Source organism: Choristoneura fumiferana, chromosome 16 (assembly GCF_025370935.1).
Source record: "Choristoneura fumiferana chromosome 16, NRCan_CFum_1, whole genome shotgun sequence".
NCBI classification, from domain to species: Eukaryota; Metazoa; Arthropoda; class Insecta; order Lepidoptera; family Tortricidae; genus Choristoneura; species Choristoneura fumiferana.
The window spans coordinates 9,684,025-9,699,354 of NC_133487.1; the positions used below are offsets into that span (position 1 = coordinate 9,684,025).

General features: G+C 39.5%; 1 pseudogene; it reads left to right on the top strand.

Moving 5' to 3' along the window:
* Positions 1-939: 939 nt before the first annotated feature.
* Positions 940-15,300, top strand: LOC141436407 (uncharacterized; annotated as a pseudogene).
* Positions 15,301-15,330: the final 30 nt, after the last annotated feature.

A 15,330-nucleotide genomic window follows, 5' to 3' on the forward strand; every position in this document is an offset into this window, starting at 1 on the left:
GTGCCAGATTTGACGTTGGAAATGAGCGTCGAGCGACTGCATGTGGCCCACCTAATAGCCTTAACAGCAGGGCTACTACGAAAATCGAAGTTCGTATCATACCGTCCCTCTCGCTCTCGTATTAAATAGTATAAGTGTCAGAGGAACCGCAACGACACGAACTTCGAGTTTTCGTAGTAGCCCTGCAGACGATCGAACGGTCCGCGGACCGACAAGACTCGAGAGGGACCAAAGAGGGACTCATCGGTCTGTTAGAGTAAGATGGTGGTATGGATAGCCGTCTGTCCGCCGGACCGTTCGATCGTGTTACGGCTTTTAATTCTAGTTCCCTGAGTAGTCTGTTGTTGTCATGGACGTACTACCCAAAGACACGGGAAAAGCGTTACATTTTGATATCAGTGACTGACGATTCCGTTCCAAAAGTCACAGTGAAAAGTCATTGTGACTTTGTCACGCCTGTTACTCGTGTAACTGAATGATATTTGTGACACGTCACGGTCCTGTAATGAACGTTTTTTTTTGTCGCAAGTCGCACTGTTATTTCAACGTGACTATGTCACGCCTGTTACTCATATCACCATATGATATTGTCGCGGTGCTATTATATTATGACCGTGTTTTTGTCACACCGTTATCACACAAGTAATTGATCCAAAATAATCTTCAAACTTTTACAGGCTTAGAGGACTGTCACAGCACTCCACAGCGTCGTTAGGCGCTAGGAACAGTAGAACGTATGTGATTTTGTAACGTTATTCTTCTGTGAAAAGTTATGGAAAAGTTACAGTGACACCTTTTGATGGCGAGTCACGGTGACTTTGTCACCGTCACCGTGACGTTATTTATCCCCCATGTTACGTCCATCCATGGTTGTGTGTTGTTTGTATTGTACGTACTGTACTGTCACTGTCACTGTCACTTTACTGTCACAGTCACAGTCACGACAGTCAGTTCACTCACTATGTGATGTAATTTTTTTCAGTGTCGGTCTGCTTTTATTATTGATTATATATATTATAAACAATTAGGAAATAGGTGGAAAATGAAAGCCACTTTGATTTTTGATAATGTAAACGATTTATTGTTTCAAAATGGGATGAAGAATTTATAGAACGCATGAAATCTCTAAGCGAGCAGGTAAAGTACCTATAACACTTCTGATTAAACTAGTTTATAATACTATATGATTTTTTTAACCGTTTCTTAATGATTTACTTACATTGACTGACCTGTATCAATTAGTAATTATGTTTACGTACGTACCAGGTACTGTACTCGCTAAACTATTGATGCAAATAAAATGTTGTCTTGTTTTTAAATCCTATTAGGATAGCGAATCGAATAATGTTACGGATAGTTACAATGTGTCGCAACTGCTGTCGCCGATCATCACATCCCAGCGAGTTATGGCTGCCCAGTTTGGGAACACATATTCTTCCATGCAATGCAAAGATGAACACTATAGTGTTTGATGAGGTAATTATATCTATGAAAAATAATCCCTATTTCCTTAGGTCACACCTTGACATGAAAATATTTAATACTGATTTCATCCATCTTTTTCTTGTTCTAATACCTATACTTGGTTTTGATAGGTATTTAACTAAATGTAAACAAACAAAACAAAGTCAACTGGTGTCTTAAATATTAAAACTCCCCAGTAAACTATCTAAACATTAACATTTCCGTATTGAAATACACAGTCTAGTTGGAATTACAATGATAGATATGTAAAATGTTTAAAATCCTTGAATGTACCAAAGCTGGCAGCTGAAGTTTGTTTACATTTAGTTAAATACCTATCCAAACCAAGTATAATACTTTGTAGAAGGTTCTTATGGAAAAAAAGAAAATTGCGCAAAAAATTGGAAAGTTAAAGAAAACTTAACCACTATTTTCATTAGCAGATTAAATTACATTTGTTAGAATATTAATTGTTTTGTAGATTTTTATGCAACAAAAATGAAATATGAAATTTATGTGGATTCCATTAGAACTTTTGGGAAATCCGGAATTTTGATGTAATTTGGTATGTGATCTGGAATAATCATGGCTATTTGTTATCCTAAGATTCCCTCGAGATCTGAATAAATTCCCATAGTTTCTATGTCAGCTATCTATTTTAAAAAGCCGTGGTGGCCTAGTGGTTTGGCCTCTTGCCTCTCATGCAGAGGATCATGAGTTCAAACCCCAGCTCGCACCTCTTGAGTGTTTCGAAACAAGTGTTGCAAAATTACATTTGGAATTTATCACAAGCTTTACAGTGAAGGTAAACATTGTGAGGGAACTTGCCCAAACCTGCAAAGTAATTCAATGGTGTGTGTGTGAAGTTCCTAATCTGCACTCGGCCCACGTGGGAACTACTATTTAAGCCCTCACATGCTAATAGGAGGCCTGTGCCAAGCAGTGGTATGTCTATAGGCTGGAATGATGATCTAATTTAATACAATGAAGAAAATACATTATTTGTTTGTGTGTTTGTGTAGAGGGTAATTTCTGGAAGTCTTGAACTGATTTTGAAAGTCTTTCACAAATAGAAAACTACACTGTCTTATCCCTGATTACTATAGGATACTTTTCTGAATGATTGCATTTTGCAGTGGCTGGATCATGTGTTCATGATCATCAGCAAAGAATCCATTGATGATGCAGAACGAGAACTGCTTGACTGCAAGACATTGGTGCAGCACATCTGTGGGCAGAATATTAATCTGTGAGTGTGTTTATTTATAGAATAATTATGTACACAATAATAAAATATTTAAAAGTTTGACTTTTCTCATTCATAACTATTATATTTCGGGACCTAATCACAGCTACTTTATTTACTTAATCCTAAAAATTACCTGATTTTTCGTGTACTTGCACATTATTACTTCAACACTCAACACTCGCAAGATTTTATGCCATATCAGCTAAGCCTTAGTACATACACTACAATCACAAAACACAGACAGTTCAGAAGGCAATCTCCTGAATGTACTTCACTTTACATACCTACGCTCGGCGGCCGCTCTAAGGTTGTCAACTATGGCTTATGCACAAAAAACTATCGTGGTAGTGGCACTCGTATCTAGTTGTTTGATTTATTGTTGAAAATGAAAAAAAAAAAAAATGAAAATTTTATTATACACACAAGCAATATTACATTTTTAGTAGTATACAGTGGACCCCAAACTAGGCTGAGCCTGTATCTTTGAAACGAAATTCTTAAATGAAACGGGAAGAACGGAAATATAAATTAATAATAACTAAAATTATTATTTTTTAATTTTAATGTCATTGTTATATTACAAATTTGTCACAGAAAATATTTTGCGACGATTTCGACATTGGCGAAATGCACGATTATAAATGCGAAAGTGTGTGTGTTTGTATGTTTGTCCGTCTTTCACGTCGAAACGGAGCGACGAATCGACGTGATTTTTGGCATAGAGATAGTTTATAGGCCAGAGAGTGACATAGGCTACTTTTTATCCCGGAAAAATTCACAGTTCCCGAGGGAACAGCGCGCGATAACCGAATTCCACGCGGGCTAAGCCGCGGGCAAAAGCCAGTTAATATTAAAGTGCAGGGTTTTATACTGATTCAAAATAGGAAACTATTATATAAATCGATCTTAGATATTATTCTCCGGGGCGGGGCGCTTACATATCTGCCTAACTGTTCTGTGTACGTTAAAACGAACCATTGAAATACAAGCAGATACCTACTTACCTCTCTGAAACCACTGGTAGTTTAAAAAACGTTAATTCACCGTTTAATATTGAATTTAAACAACCGTCCACTGAACAGTTATAATAACTTTTTTTTTGTTGCGCCATTAAGTATTGCACAAAAAAGTTCACAGACGCGTGTCTCAAGCGCGCGCATGGCACTCCCGCTCGCACTGGTCCCAACCGTGCCGAGATATCGTGTCCGTGAGCAGTGTCTATGTGTGCGTTGGCTCGAGCGCACTTGTATGGAGATTGACTTCTGATCTATCTGTGTTTTGTGCTACAATGTCTTGGAATAAGGGCCTACCTACGCTAGCTGACGCGGTTTGTAGGGAAGGGTAGACGCATATTAAGAAAAAATTAGTATCGAGCAGCGCTAATTGTACGCGACGGATTTTACCTGTACTCGCGCCCACAGGCGTGCGCCCGCTCTGTGCACTAGTGATGTAACGAATGTCATTTTTTGAACATATCTGCTACCGACATTCGCGAGTGCGAATGCGAATATTCAGATTTTCGTTCTGGCGCCAATTGTAGACAGTCTCGTTAACGAAGTGCGTTCCGTTTGTATTTTGTTCCGAGAATTAGCGAGTTTATACGAACGCATTGCAAAATAAATAAATAAATAATAGGTACCAAATGATTAAGTGATGACTTTTTAGGGTTCCGTAGCCAAATGGCAAAAAACGGAACCCTTATGGATTCGTCATGTCTGTCTGTCTGTCAGTCCGTATGTCACAGCCACTTTTTTCCGAAACTATAAGAACTATTCTGTTGAAACTTGGTATGTAGATGTATTCTGTGAACCGCATTAAGATTTTTACACTAAAATAAAATAAAAAAAAACAATATATTTTGGGGGTTCCCCATACAACTGACTCAAAAATTTTTTTTTCATCATACCCATACTTGTGGGGTATTTATAGATAGGTCTTCAAAAATGATATTGAGGTTTTTAATAACATTTTTTTCTAAACTGATTAGTTTGCGCGAGAGACACTTCCGAAGTGGTAAAATGTGTGCCCCCCCCCCCCCTGTAACTTCTAAAATAAGAGAAAGATAGAACTTAAAAAAAAAAATACATGTTTTACATTACCATGCAAACTTCCTCCAAAAATTGGTCTGAACGAGATCTAGTAAGTAGTTTTTTTAATATGTCATTTACTTGCTGCTACGGAACCCTTCATGGGCGAGTCTGACTGGCTTGCACTTGGCCGCTTTCTTGTATTAAAAAAACAAGAAATAAATGGATTTTTATTTTATTAACCTACTATTATCTAATAAGTACCTTAAAACAATTTATATTTTTATTTCAGTACACAGGCTTGTAGGACTATGTACACTCGCACTCCCAGACCAACACCGCATCAACTCAAAATAATACAACATTTTAATTTAGACAAATCAAAGAAGGAAGGTCTAAATTAAAATGGTGTATTATTTTGTGTTGATTCGGTGTTGGTCTGGGAGTGCGACTTGTTCTAGATCAAACACTAACTGCGGTCCAACTAACCTCCCGGCTCTTTTAAAACTTATGCTCCCTCCAACGTACTTTGTCATCCCCACTACTTGCCATGTTCAAAACATCTACTTTTTATTTAAATTGCTTCATAAATAATAACTTATTAAATAATATGAATATATTAAATATTATTGACTTAATTTACATTTGAACCTAACATAAGTAATAGATTTTTTTTCGATATTCATATTCGCAAAACATTCGCAGAAATTTCGCGCATGCGAATAAGCAAAAGTATGCGAATATCCGCGAATGCGAATGCGAATATTCGTTACATCACTACTATGCACCCGCGCCAGCTAGCGTAGGCCCTAAAAGAAAATGACTATTCATTTGATTAAACAGTTAGATAAAACTTTTATACTTACTTTGTTATCAGGCTTCAGTCTCCCGTTTATCGCAACTGGCTGTCGGTACTTCTTGACAGCCGAAGCAAAGGCGACTCCATACCGGGGGCAAGCGGGGTCATAGGTGAAAGTGGCGCCACAGCTGCTGCACTCAACGCACTCAAGAGCGCTTCCAAACAAATCAAGTGCTCACCGTACCAGCATTATCATTTGATGCTTTTCGTTGGTGACAAACAGCTAGCTTTGTACTCCAGGTAATTTTAAGAACCACATGCGCACCTTTAAAATTAAAGTGAAACAATTTTATATATTCAAATTTCCAAAATGAACTTTAAATAAAACACAATCTGGTTGAATTTTAAAATGAAAAAAAAATCGAATTCTTTCATTTTAGTTTTAAAGGGGCGTAGGTACAATTTTACTAGGACGTTATTCGCGAGCCTTTGCGACGATGACGACTTGAGTCGACGGCGATACAAAACCGCCACCAAATCAACATTTAAAAAATCATGATAATCGGAAGATGGTACTGTACTGCAGAGATTTAAAGGTTTATTAAAAACAAAACAATTCAATATAATACGATTTCTGTTCGTTCCACACTAGAAAATACTTATCCTTTTCGGACTACTGCTTGAGTGAAGAGGACAAACTCAAGTATGCTATGCCATTATCTATATATAGTATCAGTGTATACACTATAGTATCGAAACTTTTTTGTTACATTCCAGCCGTGGAACTGAAGATTTGACGCCGCCAGACTTGATCCTGATGAGTATTCAATGCATCGCCGCGCAGGAATATTGGAAAGAAATTGAGGAAACTGTTGAGAAAAAGGATGACGACACTACTATGCTTTTACCTTGTGAGTGATCATGATCATTATGAAGTCATAACGCTGTCACACATCGTTGTATATACTACTGTAGTCACAAACATCCATTTTGGATCCAGCCTTTCTAAACGCTTTTTTGGAGTGTCCAAAGCCTTAACAAAAATAAAATGTTTGCTTTTTTTTATAAACATTTAAGTTGACTTGCCGTGTTAACATGCATATCTTTTTAATCCATCTTTTACTGGTTTTCCAATTCACGGCGAAAAAAGAGGAGGGTCATAAGTTTGACTGGTATAATTTAGTGTAAGTAAGTTTTGCATGCCATGTTGTGGCGGAACATTACTGGCACTTGAGGTATCCCATCTTAGGCCTCTAGGTTGGCAACGCATCTGCAATACCCCTGGTGTTGCAGATGTTAATGGGCGGTGGTGATCTCTTACCATCAGGAGACCCACTTGCTCGTTTGCCATCCAGTCGAATAAAAAAAAAAAAACATACATACATGTAACTTTTCTACTGACATGTCGTTTGTACCAACTTTGTGTATGTTTTAGCAAAAATAAATTATTTGATTTGATTTGATTTGACCGCTATGCTGAGTTTTTGAGATATTGAATTGGTTTGTTTGTTCCACTTAGGGTTGTCCTCTGAGAACAGCGCCATAGTGCACTTGTGCGCGGGCGCAGCGCGGCAGCTGTGCGCGCCGCACTCGCTGCATGTGGCGCCACTAGCGCCCAGGATCGTGCTGCTCGTACTTATCGATATGGAACTCAGGTATATATATCTCGCAACGCCCGAGATATTTTTAGGACATTTAAGGGCTGTTTCACCATCCATTGATTAGCGTTAACCGGCGGTTAAATGTGATGCCGTCTCCGTCTATTCGAACAAAACAAATAGAGACGGCATCACACCTAACCGCCAGTTAACACTAATCAATGGATGGTGAAACAGCCCCTTAATTTTGTAGTAACGACTCAGCGTGTTAATTTTAAGTACCTACTTAGATATACAAGCGGCCATTGGCGTGCATTGGGTATTGGTGCGTTTCCAGGGTAGGGCGTTTGTACTTTGCGCTGCAGCAGAGCATCACCAGCACTAGCGCTGCCTACCCTGTTGCCTACTCAATGCTAGCTAGCGGCCCAGAACTTTGGATTATGTCCTTTTTTTAGGACCTCGGTACGGTATTTAATTAATCTATACGTTCACTTGGGCTGAAAGGAGTACAATCTGTAGTCCTAAAAATAGGACGTTGGGTCTTACGAGGATAATGCACGTGGCGGAAAGGATAGAGTTGGAATTTTTTAAAGGGAGCGGGGAGTAATAATTTTTTCTTGATCTCTTTGCTTCTCTTTTCACTTTGATGTGCTGGAAATTTTAATTCAAATGTCAGATCTAATGATTAACGCGAGCGAAGCCGCGGTTAAATGCTTTTATAAATAAACGTATCTGCTGCTGTTCTCGCAACTTCATCTACGTCCCATTAGAACATAGGACTTTCCCAAGATAAAAAAAAATCGCGTCGACTTGAGAACCTCCTCAGTTTTTTTTCGTCGGTTAAAAAATAGTCTACACCTATAATAATATGGAACATTAGCTTTCTTTCGATTACCCAATACTTACCTATACTCTATTAATTAATCCAAGATAATTAAATGAAGTTTCATGTGCTACCTGTTTTTTACATCTCATAAATTAAATAGTGATGTGCCACAACCGGTATTCACCGAAAACTTTTTGTAAGTACCTATGTTATACGTATATAATGTTAAGATATGAACGGATCTGTGACGTACTACCACACGTAGGCCACTTAAGACATTCTTTAAAAGGTAGGATGGGTCATATGAGGTCTAATGGAAATGTCACCGTTTAGGAGATATTTCGATTTTTTGTACGTATAGATGTTGATGTTTAAATTTAATTTGATTCTAAGCAAGTTCTGTCTAAAAGTTCAATGCTTATGAAAATTAGAATATTGAAAGCTTTAATTGTATTTTTGTTTCCATAAAATTTTATGTTTCAACGATTATTTGCAATAATGTCGAAAACCGAAATCAGAGAGCACTATTCGTACTATGTGTGGTCACATTATTTTACATTTGACGTTTCAAACTGTCACTTTAGTATCTTGGTTTAATAAATAGGGTATATATAGAATATATGCATATTATGAACATGGAAATTAATGCAAACAAACACACAAAATTTTCCGTTTTAATTTGCTTTACAGGGAGGTTGGGATAACAACTCACATGTCCAACCAGATACTGTCCAATCTACGCAGACTGCTGCTGCAGAGAAATTTAGAGCTCCTACCCAGCACGCTTGATGCATTAGAAGTTGCTTTGAAAAAGGTAATTGACATATGCCCATACCCTAACTAAAACTGCCAATAGGACACCAAATTCAACAAAGTCTATTACTAAAGCTATTAGAGGTACCTGATCATCAATTGTTTATGATTTATTTACCTGACTGAGTACACTTGAGCTTATTCTTCGATCAAACAAACTATACCATCGATCAATCGATTGCAATTTATCAGATATTTTTTTTAAATTTTTCATGAAAGTAGGCTTTTCTATAAAACCTGTTAAAGCTCTTCCTCGGTCACTTAACCTTTTTTCACTCCAAGATCACGCAATTCGGTGACCATCTAAGCGTAAAACGCAAAACTTACAGGAAGGTGTGATGTTGTTCACATACAGCCACATAAATAGCCCCGCCGCTCACCCGACCCGACCCACTCCCGATCCACTGCCGTCCTGTGTGTGTTTTGCGGTTAACTAAACTTACCAAATAAACTTGTATGTACAGACAACGGACGCTCTCCGCAAAAACAAGTCGAACGCTAGCATCTGCGCTCGTCTATCCAGCCGCATGCTGGAACTTCGCAAATCCTGTACAACCACCACGCCATTGACACCAGAAACCACCGCCACAGCGATGCATACGGCCTTAGAAACAGTCGTGGATTTACTCAAGCCAGACATACCTAGCCTGAAGCTCTCGGCGCCTTTAAAAGAACTGAAGACAGCCATAGCACCATATGTGGAGTTCCTGAAAATCAAAGCGATGAGATATTTCAGCATGGGATCATATCCTTTTAAAATATATATAGTTCCTGTTAAAATTTGAAGAACACATAGGATTGCGCTTTAACAGTTGTCTAAGATATTCAAATCCTTTACTTAAAATCAATTTTCCAGAATATCATGCAAATTCTAGAAAGACCTTGATTTTTGAAACCTTAGAATCTAGACATAGCGGTAGCGTGTCAATCCAAGTTCAAGCTACGGAACTGGCGAGCAGCACCGTGTGTAATTTTACCCGAACCATTTGGAGCCACTTTAATTAATAAAATTATATTGGATGTTCTGGGAACCAGAGAATACTTGAAAAGATGAAAAATCCATGGCAGTCAAATATGGAACGAATTTTGTGTACCAATATGTGACACTCATGCACATCAGTGGCGCCCCTTACAAGGCATTATCGTCTGCTCGTTTAAAGGAACTAAATGAGGAACTATTATAGTTCAAGAGTTACCTACTTATTATAAAAACCTTTAAGAAATCCTTTAGCCTTTTTAAGAAATCACCCTTGAAAAAATTTTGCAAATCTTTAGAATGACAGAATGTATTGGTCGTGAGCATGTATTGGCATGTAAAAAGCATTGAATGTGTATTTATTTACCTAATGCTTTACACTTTAATGTTTATTTTATTTATTATTTGCCTTTTATAGCTTTTTATTTTTTTGCATGATGTTTTTAAAGCAGAAATTGTTTCGTGACCCAGATGCAGATACTGGAAAAGCCTGAATAAATATTTTTATTACTTATTCCTCTTAGAATGTAAATTAACACTAAATGAACTCCTACGCTACCTTTTAATCCACTAATGTATCCCTTTGCTAAATTTTTAAAATATCATTAACAACACCAGAATGTCCGGCTACATTAGGTAAGTAAATACTATTTAATGCTCACTATTTTTTTTTGCAAAAAAACAACTAACTAATGTAAAACTCAGTCCGGTATTCTGTAGCCTATCCCAATATGCATGGTTACTATCTACCCGCAAATAAAATCAACACGCGCTTGTGAGATATGCAAATGCAACATCTAGTATTTACTAGGTAAGCATGTACCATCTACCATCTTAGTAAAAATAAATAAGGTTGTGATTGTGGTCAAACACAAAAAATCATATATAAATAAGTTTTTGGTAAAAATTTCAAGCTTTTTTTGCTGGCTGTACTTTTTGTCGACTTTACTTGCATTTGTCACCAAAACTACATTTGCATACCAAATTTCAAGTAGATGCCATTAACTGTTGAAGAGTTCCGTCCTGCGGAGACGAGCCTGGCCGGACTACCAGGATGTGACTACACGATCACTGTATTGTCCCGCAATTTACATAAGTATGCCAAAGTTCAAGCCAATCCGACTACTGGAAGTTGGTCGAATTTAACTTGCGAGATTTGACTACAGACAGACAGACAGGCAATGGGACAGACAGGTGAAACTAAATAAAAGCTTGTAAAACAGTGAACCCTCGAGGTCACGAGACAATTACTATTGGTGTGCCATTTGATCAATTATTTCGCTTAATGTGGAATGTTTGCGCGTGCACGGGCGAAGCGACTTCCCTAACGCTGCACAAGTATGTGGAAGAGTTCCCCGGACTGATCCACTTTATTTACGTGGACCGCACCACGGGCCGGTTCCTCGCTCCCGACATGGCTGACTGTGTGGACATGCTGTCCCAGGATACTGTGAGTAATTACTAAAGTCATGGTGTAACTACAATGCCCATGCCATGGTGCAACATTTAGGTTTAAAGGGCTCCATATACGGTACGATTCGTCTGTACGATCGATCTGATGAAAACCGTGACGATTGATCATAAAGAGCTATACACTGTCGATTCATCGTTACGATATTCATGATTGCATGAGATTTTGTTGCGATCTCCGACATCGTCTGATCTTGACATACCCTTATCACACTGGCGATTTGTGGGCGAGTTGAAAGCGAAGGGAGCTCGCAAGGCTATTGTACACACTCGTACAATAATAATTGGGCGCCTTCGGCGCTTTACGCAGCTAACACGCTTGCCGCCGCACAATGGCATAGCTAGGTTACCAAAGGCCCTGGGGCAAAAAATAAACTAGGGCCCCAACCCCAACAAAACTATTTAAAATCGTTTGTTCCGTATTCGTCGTGTTCCGAGTTCGACGTACTCCAGATTTTTCATTTATAGTTTGTAAGTCAGAGTCCGAGGGGCCCCCTGAGAGGCACTGCTTCGTCTAGCCCTCCGGTAGCTACGCCACTGGCGCCACAGCGATAACGTTGCGCGCTCGTGGCGATATCGTTGAGCGCTCGCACCGAAAGCGTTGCGCGCTCGCTTCGCTTTTAACTCGTCCCCAAATCGCCAGTGTGATAAAGCTGTAACGTCAAACGGACCTCACGATACTAAAGGCTTACGCTAGCTCCGTTGGACGCGACGCGTGCAGTGCAGTGCACCGTACGAACCGCGTCAGCTAGCGTAGGCCTAACGCCATCTAGCGATATTTATTTCGACTGTCAACAAACCCTCATTGAATACTTCAGGTCCGCACGATGGTGTCCCGCTGCTTTGCGCTGACGCGGGAGGGTTACAGCGCGGCGACGTGGCGGCGCGGGGCGCTGCACACGTGTTCAGTGCTGTGGTGGGAGCGGCGCGGGACCAGCGTGCGGCCCGCCAAGCCGCCGCACCCCGCAGCCGTGCGCGCGCTGCCGCCGCCTGGCGACCTGCGCGGCGCCTTCTACAGGTTTACTTTTACACTTTTCTAGTGTCTATTGGCTTCACGCGTAATTTATAAGATCTGTGGTCGCCAATCAAGGCTCGGAACCGGTTTATAAAATAGCGGTAAATACCGGTTTATTTCGTTTTAACTCCAAACTTTCATAAGAACGCGAACGTTTTTAAGAACTTAACTATAACCTAAATAAACCGGTTTATTCGACGAGTGACAGCATGGCCGGCCGGCGGCGGGCGGCGACGTTTATCCTGCGCCGGAATAAACCGGTTTTTATTGTTCTAAACCGGTTAATCTGACAAGAACTTTATGAAAATGTTCCCTTAAAAACCAGTTTAAAAATAACGGTATCGCAAACGAAACCAAAATGAAAAGATATCGAAAATACAAACTGAGACATGGATGCACAGAAAAACCAGAAAAGGAGACCAGCACTGGGAATCGAACCCAGGTCCTCAGCAATCCGTGCTGCGTGCTATAACCCCTACACCACTGCTGGACAGGAATCTAGACACGATTTTTTCCTATGCATACATATCTCAGGTTGCTTATTTCTACTTTGCTACTTAAGCAGCAGCACTAGCGACATCTATGTAGCGTCGACAGACGTCACACTCTTTTAAGTAGAAACAAGCAACCTGAGATATGTATACATAGGAAAAATTCGTGTCTAGATTCCTGTCCAGCAGTGGTGTAGGGGTTATAGCACGCAGCACGGATTGCTGAGGACCTGGGTTCGATTCCCAGTGCTGGTCTCTTTTTCTGTGCATCCATGTCTTTTTCGATATGGTTTCACGGGATACCCGTAAAAGTAACAAATTTGGAGTTGAAATAAAAAATACAAAAAGACTCCAAAAAACCAATCACAAAATGAAAAGGTTTTGCGCCAAGTACATGATAACGGTTTGGAAATTTAACCGGTATCCGAGCCTTGTCGCCAATAGAGAGATCTCTCCAAGCAGGTGTTATGCCTGGGGGACCGTACCTAGTCCGAAGGAAGAGCGTCGGAAGTTGTATAATATATGCGTCCGAGTTAAGAAACTTCGATAGCGCCATGCAAAGAGTATTAGTACCTATAGAGGCGCCATGTAAAACTTGGTCAGAGTTTCTAGGTATTATTGTTCACTAGATGGCGCTAAGGCATCGTCCTAATAGAACGCGATGCGCGATCATCGCGCGAACTAAGCGATGCGAACATCGCGTGTGCGCGCGATCTAACATATTGAACTCGAATAGGTGTCCTAACTGACAATCGCGCGATCGCGCATTCGCGTTCTATTAGGACGATGCCTAAGAGTCACTACAGATTCAACAGTTGAATTGAAATTCCGGAAATTCCCAAAATTACATCGTGGTCTTTATTGACGTTGTATCATATAAACAACCGTGCCAAATTTCATGAGTCTATACTATATCCAGCGGATTTCAAGATCTCATCCCGATCCCGTGGAAATATCGGGATAAAAAGTAGCCAATGTGTTATTCCAGATGTCCAGCTATCTACATACCAAATTTCATCCAACTCCTTAAATTATTCTTTCACAGACAACTGACGGAGCTCGCGTTTCCCAATGACACCCAAGGGGTCACCATCAAGGAGCTAATATGCGTGCACTTAGGGCTGCTGCCGGCGACTACAGCGGTCCAACAGGCCCGCAGGCTCGCGCACACCGTTCACGAGTTAGCCGGCGATAACCCAGCGGTTGCTGCTGATTTACTATAAATTAATTGAGGCGACCCTACCCGAGTGTGATTGAAGTGAAAGAGATGTGTTAGGATCGTAGCGTTTGACATTCCGTAATCTAGGCTGCTTGTCCCGATGAGATGCAGGCGTGAGTATATGTGTATATTACAGGCGAAAGCTAATAGGTATAATATGGCTCCCAGGGAGCGACACTTAAAACTTGCCACTCATTCTATTTTTCCAGTAAGCGCATTTTTATTTATTAACTAGCTGTTGTCCGCGACTCAGTTTTGTATTAAATTACTTTTTTTTAACTACCTATTTTGTGACATCCCTGAAATATTTACAATGTCTAGACATTGTTTAGACGATTGTCCGCATTTGGGCAGAAACAAAGCAGATCGCTTACTGTTTATTATTCTGCTGTGCACGTGCCCGTATCCCATGCATGCAAATACAGCGAGTAAGTACCTAAGTGCAACACATCACTAGGTATTATTAAGTAGTAATATACTGAGCGGCATAAAATTTGGCCCTCAAATGTATGCAGTGATAGGTAACTTTGTATGTAGAGTGCTCAAGAGTGGGCCAAATTTTGTGCGGCTGAGTATATCAGTCAATTTGGGATCTCCTTACTTAATAAGCTAAATTGTGTGAATTCTTGTGTAAATGAATAAATGTGAGGGCTAGATGAGATAAAGTACATTTTAATTGACTGAGGAAGTCTCATCTGTTTATTATGTGCCAAATATAAATCGTACAACTCGGCACTCAGAATTGAAAGTAGTACTGTACGTGTTGGACTTTAGTTGCGTTTTAGTATATGGGCCGTCCATTAATCACGTGATGTTTTTTTAGCAACTATTTAACCCCCCTCCCCCCTGGTGATACGCGGTGAGGGTTAACACTAAAAAAATCACGTCTATTTTTTTAGTACAAATATCATAAAAAAAAAAAAATATTATCTTTAATTAAAATACAGGTCGAGGGTTCCCTGGTCAAATCTGATGTCGAAATAATTGACTTTTAAAAAACATAACGCTATATACAAGTTTAAATTCGATTTTTTTATGAATTATTATACTAGATCGAGTTATTGGGTTTGACAAGGGAACCCTCAAGGTATAAAGTATATCTCATTAATATATTTATTTAATGGACCTGGATCTTCAGACCATGGATTGGCCAGACAGAAAATAATTGTGATTTTCATTTTCCGAACCCCCTCCCCCTTTCGAAACTGGTGTGATTAATGGACGGCCCCTTATCTACTATTTATGTACCTGCCTGGAGTAGTGTAACATGCCATTCCATTGCAAATGTTTTAATTTTCGTGTTATATTTTTTAATTATTTATACTGAAATATACCGTTATTTACGAATAGGTATTAGTTGTTTTATTATATACGGTGCAACTG